A 15,759-nucleotide genomic window follows, 5' to 3' on the forward strand; every position below is an offset into this window, starting at 1 on the left:
TAAAGCCTGATGTTAACAGGTTGGGAATTTGGGAGTAAATGGATGCGATGGTCACAATCTCTAGGGGGTGGAAGCGTGCTTGGTTTTGCAAAAACTTTGGGATAAAGATGAGTGATCTTGTGTATAAAGGAAGTAGAAGTTAAGGCATATACCTCTTATATCCTTCGTTGCGGTTGACGGTTGAGCCAGTCCATTTTTTCAATAGAATTCACCCAGTTCTCATGCGCCTGGTCGTCGTGGTACAAAGAATACCGATAGCCATTAAATTCCTCATCCGCTTTAATTGTAATGACTTCATTATGGTGCACAATCTTGAGCATAAGGTGATTGTAGTTACAGTGGAACCATCCCAGGGTTCTCAACCATGGAATCCCAAGAACCACATCCATGTTACCCAGTGGCAGCGGCATAAAATTTTGCTCGAAACAGTAGCCTTGTAGGATGACGGGTATGTTGATACAAAGGCCAGTGGTGTACCTGCGAGATCCGTCTCCCAGCACGATGACGACTGTGTGATATGGCCGAACCCTTATGTTCTTGCTCTTGATGTAGCTTGGGGCAATGAAGTTGTTAGTAGCCCCTCCATCAATGAGTACTCTCCCTTGATGCCCATGTACCAAACCCCACAATTTGATTGAGCCATGGATCTGGGTAGGCTGAGAGGGGTTGGTCACATGCATAGTCATCAGGGCCCCTTCATATAATGGATTCTCATCCAACTGCATGTAGTCTTCTTCCGTCAAGGGCTGTGTCTCCTCCACCTCTTCCTCTTGGAGCATGTATATACTGACTTTCTTCAAGCACTTGTGTCCTGGAGTAAACACTTCGTTGCAGTGGTAGCAAAGGCCCTTCTCTTTATGTTGTAAAAATTCTTCCGGGGACAGTCTGGTAAGTCTGCCCTTTCCGGCCTGGGTAGCCTGGTTCCCCTTGTTTGATTGCGGTAGATTGCGCAGGTTGTAGTGGTTGAGGGGTCCTTTGTTCATTGGGGTGACGTGCATTCCTCCTCGGTGGCGTAACGGTGCACTGGAGTTGTCCCTGACCAATGCCTTCCCGGCCGACCGAGCGTCTTGCAATTATAAGTTACTTTCTGCCTCCAACGAAAAATCCATAATGTCTTGAATGCCATATGGTCTGTATTTGTTCAGTTCTGATCGAATATCTGGTTGAAGACCTCTGAGATAAGCTGTCTCATGCACGTTCGCCGGTAGGTGTGACAGGAAGGCCGCAAGATCCTCGAACTCGGCTGTATAATCAGAGACAACCCTGTTTGTTGGAGATTCATGAACCTTTCGCATAGGGACTTGGGTGAGAGCTGGTACCTCTTTTCGAAATACTCTCAAAATACCACCCAGTGCTCCAGGCCGAAGTTCTCTTCCACATATATGAACCACACTTGCGCGGCGCCTTCCATATGCAGCGAGACTAAGTGCAGTTTTTCTGAATCGGTAAGACGATTTACCTTGAAAAACCTTTCGACGCAGTTGAGCCACGCTTGAGCATTTGTGCCATTGAAATAGGGCAGATCTCCTTTACGAGACTCCATCTTAGAATCCTCTGGAGCCGACTGAACACGCGCGTACCTCTTTTCGGACTGGGCTGTTGGGCGGATGTTCTTTGGATTGGGGCCCTCTAGCCGCGAGGTCATCTGTTGTAGTTGCACCAGAATATTGGCAAGGAGTTCAGTAGTGTCCGCCGGTTCCTTGAGAAGTCCCTTGCCCTTGTCCACGCCGTCCTCCATCACGTTGCTCATTGCGTAGGATTGAAGATGGGATCGCTCGGCTCTGATACCAGTTGATACACTCGGAGGTCCGAGAATACTGTTAGAGAAGAAAATGAGAATTCAACTTCCACTGAGGATGAGTTTGAGGGTAAACCCTCACCAAAATAACCAGAAACACGAGAGTTAGGGTTCGTGGGGAAGAAGAGAAGGTGGTTAGGAAGAAGAAGGATAGAAACGGAACTGCTCAGCTGAGCTAGTCTCCTCTGGACGAGGCCTGCTCCGCCCCAGCCTGAGCTGCTGTGCAACTGCCCGATCGCCAAAATCATTCTGGCCCCCACTTCTTGTCGCCGGCTTCTTCAATAGCCATTTCGCACGTACGGGCGTCGCTCTCACGTGCGACTTTAGTCCTTCAGCTTCCATTTCCTTCGTTGATATTTGTTGGCGAAGAACCGACTGGTATCAGTTCCGTTGGAGTTCGTTGTATTTAAATAAACGTATTTATAAATAACAAAACATGCATATTCAACCCGCTCTTATACAATGGAAATACACAGATTTCGCAGTTATAAAATAATCTTACCTTGTCTTTTCAGTCCGTGTGACTAAATATCGTACTCTGCACTACTAACTAAAGGAGTAACAAGGATAGCTAAATGAGAAATAAGCTTAACGGGGTGGGGAGAGGGGACCCACCTCTGTATTAAGTGCACTGCCTCTATAATTTTTTAACAAGACTAGGGATTTTCCCCAAAGGGAGAGATCATCCGTTATGAATTCTTCATGGAGAACATTATCCAGAGGCAGGTTTTTTGGGGTCAGGTATGAGCAATGAATAATTGTCCCATGGATGGACGGTGATGAGGTTATAATGTAGCAGGTGCGTCTCATGTGCTACACGTAATTTGAGGCTAATCTGACCGTTACACTAGCTGTCGTACCTCGTATTGGGCTGTAGTTAATCCGACCCGATACGCACATGTACACCTGATAAACAGACTTAGCTGTGTTGTTTCTCTTCTTAGTACAGTGCGATCCAAGCCTGGGCTGACACCTATTATTAACTTTTTAAAGTTTTGCTCTTTCCTCTAGGTAGCTTCACGTAGTTGAGCTGTAATTTTTTATATACTTTGCTTTGCAATGATGCAACAAATTTGTTATTAGGCTGCTTGTTTTTTTTTAACAACCTCGAACCTCTCTCAAACCCTGCAACCCTAATTTGGGGAAGAAGACAGAGAATGACAGAATACTCTATTAACCCTAAACGGGAAGTGAACACTGTTTAATGCTGTGAACCTATATACACAATGGTGTAGGGCCATCGGACAGACCCGATAACCCAGTTCCGTGTAATTTATGATAATGGAAGACAGTAATGGGAAACAATAAGGGGTAAACAATTACGGTGCCACAGCGGAAACAGTTAAAATTGTCTGGGGATGTTAACTGTCACCCTCTTCCTTATCTCGTTTCACTTGTTATTTGTGCTTCACTGATAACTTCCATTCATAACTTTACAATTCTGACAATTTTCAGGATATTGTATGAAGAAATCAATTATGTGAACGAAGGAAAAAATGCTGATAGATTCCGCTGTGACTTCCGCAATATAAAATGGGTTCGGGTGCCTGTATGTATCATATAAGGATGTCAATTTTTTAACTTATATGTAATATCAGAAAACTTTTAGCTGGACGATTTACTTCCTCTCATCAATAAAAGCCGTCTATTAATTCAGTGCCTTGAACTGCAGTTTGTCAATTGGGATTACACCTCGCCTAAAGTGTTGACGTTGGAGTACTTTCCAAGTTAGCTGCCTGTTTCCTACCATGTTGATATCTCACTATATCAAAGCTGAGATTCTTTTAACGGTTTAACAGAAAATATTCAATCATATTTTCAACTGTTAGATTACATCTAATAGATTGGTGATGTGAATTGTGGCGTGGCAGGAGTTAAGATACAATTCGGCGCTGCTTGATGCAAGGGGATACGAACGCTCGCTGATTGCATCACGTGCAGTAGAAGCTTATCTGATACAAGTAAGACTTTATGATTCTTTGTCTGGGTTTTAATTTCACTCTTGAAAATTAATTTTTATATCAAAGCATAATCCAAAGAGCTCCATTAGATTGGTTGCCTTTACATCGAAGGCAATGTCCTCTAGAGTTTTACACTCACAAAAAAATTTCTTTTGTAGTGGATGAAAATAGATATTCCTTTTGGTAGTTTTCGTAGAATAAAATCCATTATCTAACATATTTTTTTCTGAATTTATCCTTTAGTTTTGTTTAATCAAATCCTTATTATTTTTCTTCAGGTTCTAGGACCGGTTTCTTTCATGTGGGTCCTCCTCCTGGCAATCTGGCCTTTGATCTCTCTCTCTATCTCTCTTGCTCTATCTGTCTTTATTCGTCTCTCTTTCTCTCTCTTTCGCTCTATCTGTCTTTGTCAGTCTCTCTCTCTCTCTCTACCTCCGGCTCTCTCTCCCTCTCTCTCCATCCTTCTCTCTCTCTCTCTCTCTCTCTCCCTCTCTCTCTCTCTCTCTCTCTCTCTTTCTTTCTCTCTCTCTCTCTCTCTCTCTCTCTCCCTCTCTCTCTCTCTCTCTCTCTCTCTCTCTCTCTACATTCAGCTCGCTCTCCCTCTCTCGCTCTATCTGTCTTTGTTCGTCTCTCTCTTTCTACATCCAGAGCTCTCTCTGTCTCTGTCTGTCTCTCTCTTCTTCGAGTCCAGATGGGCACAATCAAGATGCCGTTGGCAGAGTTATGCTAGCTGTGGTCGTGGAGGGCTGCTCACCAGGACTGGGCAGCAACGGCGCCGCCAGACTATGCCAGCTGTGCTCTATGCAGTTCCACTGCCTGCCTTCCGACATGGTGTCCTATGGTTACCCGCCACGGCAGCCTGGTGGGCCCGGGGAATACGGCGGCCCCAATCCGCACCACCACGTGGGCCTGGCGGTGATTAGTGCCCACCGGCGACGGTGATAGAGTGCTTCCGGCGGTGGGGGTGGCACCACCACCGCTAGTGGATGGGGTGTACAGAAATTCGCCCTTGTCTAACGACACTAGGCCGACGTCAATGGGGGGGGGGGCAGACTTCTGGGCGGCGCTGGAAAAGTTTCGTGATGCCCAGTATTTTCCATACTATTTCTCACCCTCTTTATTTTCATTTTATTGAGAGCCTGCAAGTGAGACATTGAGAAAGTAACAGAGAGAGGATAAGAGACAGAGAGAGAGAGAGAGAGACAGAGAGAGATAGATAGATAGATAGTGTTAAGAGAGTGGGATTAAATGAGAAATACAGAGAGGAGGAGGTAGATTAAGGGTCCCTTTATCAAGGCTACCCTTGTGCCATTCGGCCGGCCTTAAATGAGCCTCCATTTAGTAATCCAGAAATGAGCTGTCCATAAGGGGTCCTGTTGACTACGGGCAGCCAAAAAAATGGGCTGCCTGCAATTGGCTGCCCATAAAAGGTTCTAGGAAAGCGTAATGAAAAGAAAAACACGAGGGAAACAGAAAGCGTGATTGATATGAAAATAGAAAGAGAACCGCATAACATTATAAAGAAAAGGCTGCCCACTCAAGGTCCTGCTAGGTAAATATTCCTATAAATATTCATAAGGGGTCCTATAAATATTCCTAACCCTCCAACGGTCCAAACAGTGGCTGGGCCACAATGGGCCGCGCTTCCGACGTCACGTAGTGATACCGAAGTGCACTTCTTGCATTTCACTCTCCAGGATTAAGGTTAGGGTTAGGGTTAGGAATATTTATAGGGTTAGGGTTGGGGTTGGGGTTGGGATTGGGGTTGGGGTTAGGAACATTTATAGGGTCAGGGTTAGGAATATTTATAGGGTTAGGGTTGGGGTTCGGGTTGGGATTGGGGTTGGGGTTAGGAATATTTATAGGGGTTGGGGTTGGGGTTGGGGTTAGGGTTGGGGTTGGGGTTGGGGTTGGGGTGGGGGTTGGGGTTGGGCCGGGGGTTGGGGTGGGGGTGGTTTTAGGGTGGTTAGGGTGGTTCGGGTGGTTAGGGTGGTTAGGGTGGTTAGGGTGATTAGGGTGATTAGGGTGGTTAGGGTGATTAGGGTGATTAGGGTGATTAGGGTGATGAGGGTTAGGGTTAGGGTGATTAGGGTTAGGGTTAGGGTTAGGGTTAGGGTTTGGGTTAGGGTGATTAGGGTTAGGGTTAGGGTTAGGGTTAGGGTGATTAGGGTTAGAGTTAGGGTGATTAGGTTAGGTTAGTGATTAGGTTAGGTTAGTGATTAGGTTAGGTTAGGTTAGGTTAGGTGATTAGGTTAGGTTAGTGATTAGGTTAGTGATTAGGTTAGGTTAGGGTGATTAGGTTAGGTTAGGTTAGGTTAGTGATTAGGTTAGGTTAGGTTTATTTTTTCTTTTTTTTTGGCAAAAATACGGTGTGCAATGCCAACCCTAGGGTTGTGCCCGTAGTCCGATCCAGCCGTGTCCTGGATGCCACCCAGGAGGTTTTTATTTATAAAGTGTAGTGTTTTTCAATGTTTTTAGGCATGGATCGAGTATATATATCCCAATTACACTCGGATCCCACTCGTCCACCCCCATATTTAGGGAAAAGAAAAAGATACATGATTGATACCTCACGGACGCTCGAGGAAGTGTGGTCATTGTCGTCCCTCTGGAGCTGCTCCACGAGGTTGTTGTAGCGCTTGGTGGTGCTCTAGTCAAGGTGAGTCTTCGTCGTCATCATGTGTGCTCGGGGTAGTGCTCGGTGACGCTCTAGTCGAGGCGGGCGCGGTCCACGCCTCGTACGCTAGCGCTCCAAGCGATCCTCCAATCCCGCGGGCCTGGCGTCGCGAGGAGGCGACGTGTGCGGAGGGAGGGCAGGCCAAGACGATCGAGCCGATGACATCCTTGGGCCATGGGCGGGAGCTCCTGCCAAGAATAGAAAAGAGAGGAGTGGATGCGAGCGTGTACCGCGTGGTTGGCGAGGGCATCAGCTGTCTGGTTTCCCTCTCTCAGCTAATGACGAAAGCACGCAAAACGCGAGCAGCACCGCATGATGTCTTTCCACGCTCGATGTAGTCGCCACTGGGAGCATGTGCCTGTACGAAACATATCAACTAATATCTGTGAATCCGATTTCACAACGAAATTATGAAGGTTTCGTTCCTCACAGAGGAGGAGACCATCACGAATCGCCATAGCCTCGGCTACTGTATTAGTTTGGACACCATAAAAAGAAGAGAAGGCAAGAAGGAGGCTCCCTGTGTGATTGCGGAGGATACCTCCGCCCCTTGCTGGCCCCGGGTTCCCTTTCGCCGCACCATCCACATTCAATTTGAGAAAGCCTATTAGCGGTGGGAGCCAATAAACTACTCAATACTGGATGCGGGTGGCGAGGGGGGTCACCGAGATGCCAATGGAGCAGAGGAGGTCGCATGCAAGCGGTGATCTGCTGTCTCGGGATGTGAGGAGAGGATGAATGCGCCGAAGACACAGCTGAACTCGACGCCTGATGTCCACAGCGCGCATAGGGGTACCTACAAAACGAGACGAATTTCGCCCTTTCCAAATCTCCCATAGAAGATAAGTTATGGTGATAGGGAGGATGGGGCTCCTTGCAGAGAGAGTTGGCGAGAGGATAAACTTGCCAAAACACTCAGACGGGGCCAAAGGACGAAGACAGCCGGTGATGAGATGCCAGCATTCCACTACCGTCTCGCTATGGAAGAAAAGGTGATCTATCGTCTCCTTGTGCGGGAGGGTGGGACAGTAGTGATAGTACGAACTAAGAGAATAGCCTATCCGAGCCACTCGATCGTCAATCGGTAGGCCTCGGTGTAGGAGTCTCCAAAGGAAAAAGGAGACGCAGGTATGGATCGCCGGATGCCAAATGTGCTGACCCCAGTGTTGTGTGGGAGATTTCGCACGGAAATGTTCCCACGAGGAACGGCACGTGTATGCTCGATGGGATGTGAGTGTCCAGATGGCATTATCAGGGCTAAAGTCGAGGGGCGTAGTCTGGACCTCGGATAGAGTGGCCAAGGGGAGGCCGTGCTGCTCCCATAGATGTGGCGTATTGCCTCTAAGCAACTGGGCCACTGTGAGGCGCACACGGTGTGGTACGAACTGTTGATGAGAAGCGAGCGTCGCATCAGTATGCCAAGTATCATACCGCGCGCTAATGTCTCCTCGGCCAATATGCCAACGGATCACGTGAATCATCTCAAGCCAATGGCGCTGCCACTTCCGCCATTGCTTTGGTCCTCGATTATCGAGCTCGCGACGGGCCCATTCTCCATATTTGGATAGGATGAAACTCCCCAATGGGGAGTGTGTGGTACGCATACGCCATACAAGTTTCTTTTGAAGCATGTCCTGGATGTCCAAGAGGCGTCTGATCCCTAGACCCCCTTCATCCGTCGGCCGACACACTTTCTCCCAAGAAACCCAATGATGACGGCTCTCTCCCTCGAGGTGACCAGACCATAAGAAGCGCGCGCATAGGCGTTCCACAGAGCGGAGAACCGTCAGAGAGAGTGAGTGGACCACTAGAGTGTGTAGCGGGATACTCATGAGGACATGCCGGATAAGTTGGATGCGACCTCCTGGGGATAGGAAACGGAGTTTCCATCCCTCTAATTTCTTTCTGAGCTTGCCTAGCATGGCATCAAAGTAGTGATGACGAGTAGGGCCAAGAAAGATAGGGCATCCAAGGTAATCAAACGGAAGGTGTCCTCGTGAGTATCGTGTATAATGTTGGATGATCTCAGAGCGCCTCATAGTGGTGGATGGTCCCATAATAAAGCTACTCTTCGAGGCATTAACGAGCTGGCCTGAGGCTTGCTCGTACGCTGCAAGGACACTCATAAATTCCTTAATGGATTTTTTAGATCCATTAAGGAACAAGATGGCATCATCAGCAAATAAGGAGTGCGAGAGAATCGGGCAACCCCTCTTTGTAAAGTACGGTTGGATGAGGCCTTGGTTGATCGCCCGTGTGAGCGATCGACTAAAGACCTCCTCCATCAATATAAAGAGGGTGGGTGAGATTGGGTCACCCTGCCTGAGTCCCCGCGTAGCTGTGAAAAAGCCAGTGGAATTTCCATCCATCAAGATGGATAAGTGATTCTCCATTATGCAAGCATCGACAAGTGCGATGAACGCATCTGTGAATTCGAAGCGTCGTAGCACTTCGAGGAGGAAGTTCCACTCAACTCGATCAAAAGCTTTCTCCATATCAAGCTTGATGATGACGTTGGAGCCCGAAATATGAGTGTCGATCAACTGGGCTAGCTCGTTTACTAGTGTGATGTTGTCATGGATCTGTCGACCCTTGACAAAGCCACACTGTTCTGGCGAGATAAGTCTATCAAGGAAGCGTCCAAGTCGGTTTGTAATGATCTTTGATGCGACTTTATAACACACATTACAAAGACTGATTGGACGAAAGTCACGGAAGGAAGTGGAGGTGTCCACTTTTGGGATGAGTGCCAAAAAAAGTGGATTTCCAACTCCTTGCGAAGACTATACGTTCGAACGCCTCCTTGATAGCTAGTACCAAGTCAGTGTGATGGCGAGGACGCCAACACTTCAGCATCGAACGCGTCACCACGGTCAACCGGAATCAACACGCCCGCTATGGACCAAGGTCAACCGGAGTCAACCGAAGTCAACATGCCACAACTGTCGACAAGAACGTCTCCACCCATGCACGTCCCTACGCGCGTCATGACACAAAGACAGAGGCAGATCCACAACTGCCCTTTGGCGTGACACGGCGCACGTCTTTATTTTCTCGTCATTTTCTCTTTCCTCCAAGGCCTATATATAGGCCATTGTTTTCAAGAAACATTAGGCAATCATAATTCAAGAATCGAGTTTTTGTTTAACTCTTCTTGGAGGATTGCCCAGCCTTCCCTATCTTCCACCTTCCAAACCCTAGTAGCCAGTAGCCGCCGCATCGCGCCACCTTGCGACGTCGGCCTCCCCTCTCCTCTCTCTTTCTCTTCTCTCTCTTTCTCTATTTCTCTTCTCTCTCTTTCTCTCTTTCTCTTCTCTCTCTTTCTCTCCATTCTCTCCTCTCTCTTTCTCTCCAAGGGGGCCACCCAGACTGCCCGCGCGCCGCCCGCGTGCCGCCCGCACGCCGATCGCACGCCACCAGCGCGCCGCCCGTGCACCGCCCGCACGCGCGCACGCCGCCAAGACGCCGCCGCGACGCCGCCGCGACGCCGCCACGCCGCCGACGCCCGCACGCCGCCGCGCGCGCGCGCGCCGCCCGCGCACCGCCCACGCGCGCGCGCGCCGCCGCCGCCTCGGCAGCCTTCGCCAGGGCCGCCCGAGACCGCGCTCTGGCTGCCCCTGTCCGGACGCCGTCGACGCTTCAAGCCACGCGCGCTGCGCGCACTCGGGCGCGCTTCGCGCGCGCGGGTGTTCGCCCACGTTTGATGCCGCGCCCATGACAACCGCACTTAACCAGGGTCGTTCAACGCTCGGAACGTCCAGCCTCGTCCTCGTCCAGTGGGCCACTCAACGTCCGGATTCGCCCAGCCTTGTCACGTTCAGAATTGCCCGCAACCTGTTCACGCACTTCGGTGCTGAGGTACGCCTGAACTCTTTGGTGTCGACGTGTTCTCCATCCAGTGTTTTCTCGGGAAGTTTCCACCGCCGTCGGCATCTGAATTGGTTTCGATTCTTCTCTTCTTCACCCTACCTCTCGAGTGTTTCCTCGCGACGCGAATTCGACGTATTGATTTTGGTGCTTAGGCATCGTCGCGGTGGGGGAAGACAGTACTCCCGCCCTCGATAAGGGTCGGAGCTGCACCACCAGATTTTCATCGGTTTTAAAGTCCGGATTCGACCGTGAATTTCTGTGGATTGTTTTATCCCTCACGCCTATCCTACCCCTAGTCCTGTCGTCCTGCCCTTCCTCGCCTACCCCGTAGTCATCCTACATCACAGTGCCTACAACATCCCAGCACGCTGTGTAGAATTTGGCAGTGAAGCCATCCGGTCCTAGGGCTTTGTTACGGCCCAAGGAGAAGACTATCTCTTTGATCTCCACGCTTGTCGGGGGGGCCAGCAGAAGTGCATTTTCCTGGTCGGTCACTAAGGAAGGGATGGAGGTGAGAATATCCTCGCTTATAACAATGGGCTGCGAGGAGAGGAGGGAGTGATAATACTCCACTCCTGCCCCTGCTAGCTGGGTAGGGTCCTGTCCATACGTCTCGAGGAGGGTCGTATAATTCGGTTGCGCTCTATGACGGATCGACGCGTGAAAGAAACGTGTGTTCCTATCACCCTCTCGCAGCCATTGGATACGCGATTTTTGGAGATAAAAAATCTCCTATCGTCGCATAGCATCCTCCAGCTGCTCTCTGAGGCGTATCTGGCGTTCCCCCATGTCATCTGTCCAGCACTCCTGTAGGTGGCGGTCGACATCAACCAATTTCTTTTTAAGTTCCTCGACCGGTGAATGGACGTCTCCAAAGACGTGACGGTTCCACCATTTGAGGTGGAACTTGAGGTTTTTGAGACGGTAACTAAAGTTTTCCATAGGTGACGTAGAAATGGAGCCGTGCCAATGACTACGTACCTATCTATGGAAATCACTATGCTCTAACCACATGGTTTGGAAGCGGAATGGGGGACGTCGAACCCGATGACTCGAATCCGAGAGGAGGAGAATCGGTGTGTGGTCCGAGTAAAGTCTCGGAAGGATCTCTATCGTGAAGGTGCACTGCATCAATGCGGAGCTATTAGTGAAACAGCGGTCAAGCCGTTCGTATATGCGCGCATCCGCTTGGCGTTCATTGCACCAAGTCCACTTCTCCCCAGTGGTAGGTGGTTCCACTAATAAAGTGGTGTGGATAAAATCATTAAAGGCTTGCATAGAGCGTAGCCGAGGTGGGCGGCCTCCTTTGCGCTCACTAGTTTCCCGTATGCAGTTGAAATCTCCGGCTATAAGCCAAGGGAGCTCAACTAGCTGTGAGGGAGAGCGGATATGGTGAGAGAGTTCCTCCCAGAGGGCCTCCTGCTCGGTGTGTCTATGCGGAGCAATACAATGGTGAGTAGATAAGGCTTTGGGGAACACTGCACGTCAAAGGTGACATATTGTGTCCCTTCGGCCGAGAGTGAGATCAAATAGTCTCGCTTCCAAAGAAGCGAGAGCTTATTCGAGGGGTGGCAGTAAGCAAGGTCCATCCCAAGTTTCCTCGCGATGTTAGGGGATTGATCCGATGTAAGCATCGGCTCGAGTAGCCCCACGCTGCCTAATCTATGCCTAGTAATAAGGGAGAGTAGATGGGTTTGGGTGAGAGGGTTACCTATCCCTCTACAGTTCCAGACCAGACTTGGAATCATAAGTCTATCGGCTCGCATGGCGCACCCGAGATCGGGTGTAGTACGTACGCCGTGATGGGGGTGGTGATGCGTCCGAGCGGTGTCTCAAGTGGGGAGATGTATCCACATCTGAGTCCTCCGAGAGGGAGATGTCATCGTCCTCTCCAGTGGAATCCCTCCCACTGGTACCACTACCTATGTCCTCTGAACTAGTGAGAGTGGCTTGACAGTTAGTCAAGCATTCCATTTGTTCAGAGGGGGTATGCGACGGGTGTAGGACAGGTGTAGAGACGGGGGGAGGGTGTGAGGAGAGGGAGATGGGGACGGGTGTGTAAGCATGTGGGGAGTGCGAGGGGATGGGAGGAGGTGGATCGCATGGTGGAGAAGGAAGGGGGTCGCAAGGTGGCGAAGAAGAGGGAGGTGGAGAGTGAGGTGGAAGGGAGGAAGGAGGTGTAGCGTGCGATGGGACGAGGGGAGAGGGTAGGGTGGGAGAGGGTAATGGAGAGGATGGTCAAGGGAGGGTACGGGTGCGTGTCTCGAGAAGGGAGAAAGGTGACAAGAAGTGCCAGGCGGGGAAGGCGAATGGTGAGGTGGGGCGATAGGGGGGGCATGGGACGGGTCACTGAGTGAGGCTGTGGGAAGCGAGGGAGGTCGCCGAGGGGAGGCGATAGATCTAGTGGGGGAAGATGTGCTCTGAACGGGACGTGCATCCATAGTGGAGGGGCTAACCTCGGGGGTCTCAGGTACCGAGAGAAGGGCGAAGGCATTCGAGGTCAGTGTGCCAACACTGACCTCCTTTCCCTTGCAGGAGGAGGCATCCCTAATCCGCAGTGGGGTTTTAGGGCGCTTCTCAGCACCCTTCCGCACCCACTAGGAGGTAGAGGAGGCAGACTGAGCCGTCGGGGGCTTAGCTGCTCTGCTGGCTCCAAGGAGAGAAGATGAGACAGCGGTGGGTTGTGCCGATGTAGGCACAAGGCGCGGTCTCTCAGTAGGTCTCTCAGTAGATCTCTCGGTAGGTCGTCGCCCCTGGGAGACGGAGATGGTAGCGGCGATGTAGTCATCATAGGCCAGGGGTTGTAGAAATTCCTTCACAATTGTAGGGGTCTGCATCGCCTTTTGGTGACATGTGTGTATGGTATGACCTAAAACTGTGCAGTGTGTACAGAACCTCGGAAGGTTTTCATGCACCACTGTCTGACGGATCAGCTCATCGCCATTTCGGATGAGTATCATGCGCTGGAGGGGAGCGAGTAGGTCAACCTCTACACATACGCGTGCATATCCAGGACGGCTAAAAAGTTGGACATCTTTGTCCGCTCGTATGAAGGTGCCGACCGCGCTAGCAAGGGATTCTAAGGCTGTAGGTGTAAATAAGTGCGGTCGTAGGCCGGGAAAGCCTATCCACACCTGGACGGAGTGGGGGAAAATATCGCGGGTGTTCCCTGTCTGTTCGACTGCCCATCGGTAGGTATGCATCATGGAGTCTTTGATCGTCCATGCGATGCGGCTCCAAGCCCTTCAGAAGTCGTCTTCAAGCTCAAAACGAATGAATACACTCCTATGATTCCGTGCGCCGATGACCACCGATCCAAGGAAATTCCCGGGTGCTGCATAGACCCGCGTGATGTCGTCTATGAGCGGCCGCTTCGTAGTAAACCTCCCGATCAGTGTATAGGCGAATGGTGCTGCCATTCGCGTTACCTCCTCCTTGGAGAAGGTAACCAAGCGAACACCCTCTGAGTCAATGTAACTCCTAGGTGGGATCGAGTTATCATAAAGAGGTGGGAGCATAAGCTTAGGGGGTGAGGTGGCGGGTGGTGTATGTGTGACGCCTGCCACTCTCGCAGCCCAAGTCATCCTTGGAAGTGGTCCTATGCCGGTAGAAGTGACCGGATTGAGGGGGTCCTCATTTGCCGGGGTAGGGTGTACATGGACTCCATTGTCCTGACGATGCAAGTGTGTGGAGGTCAAAACTACACTATGGTTGACCAAGACGTCATGTTGGTCAACGTCGTTCGTAGAATCAACACGGTCTGATTTGACCTGGGGGTCAAGCGGGACAAGGTTGACCGTGAGGTTAACCTTGCCGTCGCGACTTGGGATAGCCGAGTCCGAATGGGTGACTGAGGCACGTTTGACCGGGTCGACCTGGTCAACGTTCGCCAAGTGCACCGACCGTGGTAGGCTGACCAAGTCCAATTGATCAACTCTGTCAGCGTTGACTGTTTGGTCAACGTTGACTGATTGGGCAGTTAGGACCGATTGGTCAGCAGTGACCATGTGGTCAATGTCTACCAATTGATCAACATTGACCATTTGGTCATTGTGGGCCTGTTTGTTGACGTTGACTAGTTGGTCAAAGTGGGCCGGTTAGTCAACATTGACCACGTGATCAATGTTTGATCATTTGGGCAACTTTGACCATTTGGTCAACTTTGACCATTTGGTCAACATAGACGTTTGTGTCAACGTTGACCATTTGGTGAGTGTTGACCATTTGGTCGGCATGAACCGTATGGTCAGCGGTGGCCTGGTTGACTCGGTCCATATTGACCGAGTCAACCAGTCCGGATCGGTCAGTATTGACCGAGTCAGGTCGATCCGGCTTGAGCTGAGCGATCGGGTCGACCAGGTCATTAACGACCTGGTCGACTCCGTTCTGAGTCGCCGAGTCGACCGAGTCGACCTGGTCGTTCGCGACCCGGTCGACTCCGGCGGTATAGGCCGAGTCGATCCGATCGATTCGGCCTGTACCGCTGTGGGCGCCTCTTGCTGAGTCATCCCGGTCGACAGAGTCGATTGGGATTGACTCCGCCAACGTGGCGTCCTTAAAGGCGCAACTGGGTAGACCAAATGACGTGGCCGCATCGCGAACGTCAGCCGAGTGCTCCTTCGCTGGATCGGACGGCAGTGAGGCGTGCGAATGGTCAAAGATAGCGGGCGGGAGTGACGTGGAGTGTGCATTGATTGCGCTGCTGCCTCTGTCAGCGTGGAACAATCAAAAAAAGCGGGCGTTGGCGGTAACTCCACCGCCAACGGTCCGCTCTTTTGAATCTGCTGGGGGTCCACCGGAACTCCACCATCCGGACCATCCTTGGTGCGACACCTGTCACCACCGACGGTCTGGATTTGTGGACAAAACTCCTTCGTTGTAATAATGGCGGGTTGCGGCGCTAAATCCGGTTTGTATTGGGGTTTTTTGTAATTTTTATTTTTTTTTGTTTCCGATTTTTTTCTATCGTTTGATCCATCCAGGCCGTTGCCTCCGACGGCCTGGATGGGTCCACGGCGGGTTTCTCCCAGAGCGCCCATATCTGACGTGTTAGACACGTCAGATGTGGGACTTGGGTGGTCCCGCTGGCCTCCTGACGTGTTTGACACGTCAGGTGGCCAGCGAGGAGGCACCGCTGAGTCAGCGGCCCACATGGGATTGCGGGCCGCGTTCCTTCATTTTTCTGATTTTTCGGCGAAGGTAGAATAAAACGAGCAATTTACATAATAAAAAGACAAATAAATCGTAAACTAAATGTACTTGATGTTCTTCTCCCCAAGACGATCAATTCAAGCCCAGATTTCACAAAATTTCATGTTGTATACCTTCCAAATTTCGAAAAATAAATTTTGGAAATGAAAACTCACCTCACCAACTTGAAATTGCTCTAGAATAAGCAACACTGCTCCGTTTGAGGCGCTTTTTGATTCGATTACAATAGATTTGGGACTTAC

The 15,759-nt window shown here is 50.6% G+C and overlaps 1 long non-coding RNA gene across 1 annotated transcript; it reads left to right on the forward strand.

The window, feature by feature from the left end:
* Positions 1-3,247: 3,247 nt before the first annotated feature.
* LOC144713870 (uncharacterized) lies at positions 3,248-4,158 on the forward strand. Its single transcript, XR_013584178.1, has 4 exons — positions 3,248-3,347; positions 3,471-3,525; positions 3,670-3,759; positions 4,038-4,158. It is a non-coding gene; the product is annotated as an uncharacterized LOC144713870 (long non-coding RNA).
* Positions 4,159-15,759: the final 11,601 nt, after the last annotated feature.

This window comes from Wolffia australiana, chromosome 16, assembly GCF_029677425.1.
Source record: "Wolffia australiana isolate 7733 chromosome 16, ASM2967742v1".
In the NCBI taxonomy this organism is placed as follows: Eukaryota; Viridiplantae; Streptophyta; class Magnoliopsida; order Alismatales; family Araceae; genus Wolffia; species Wolffia australiana.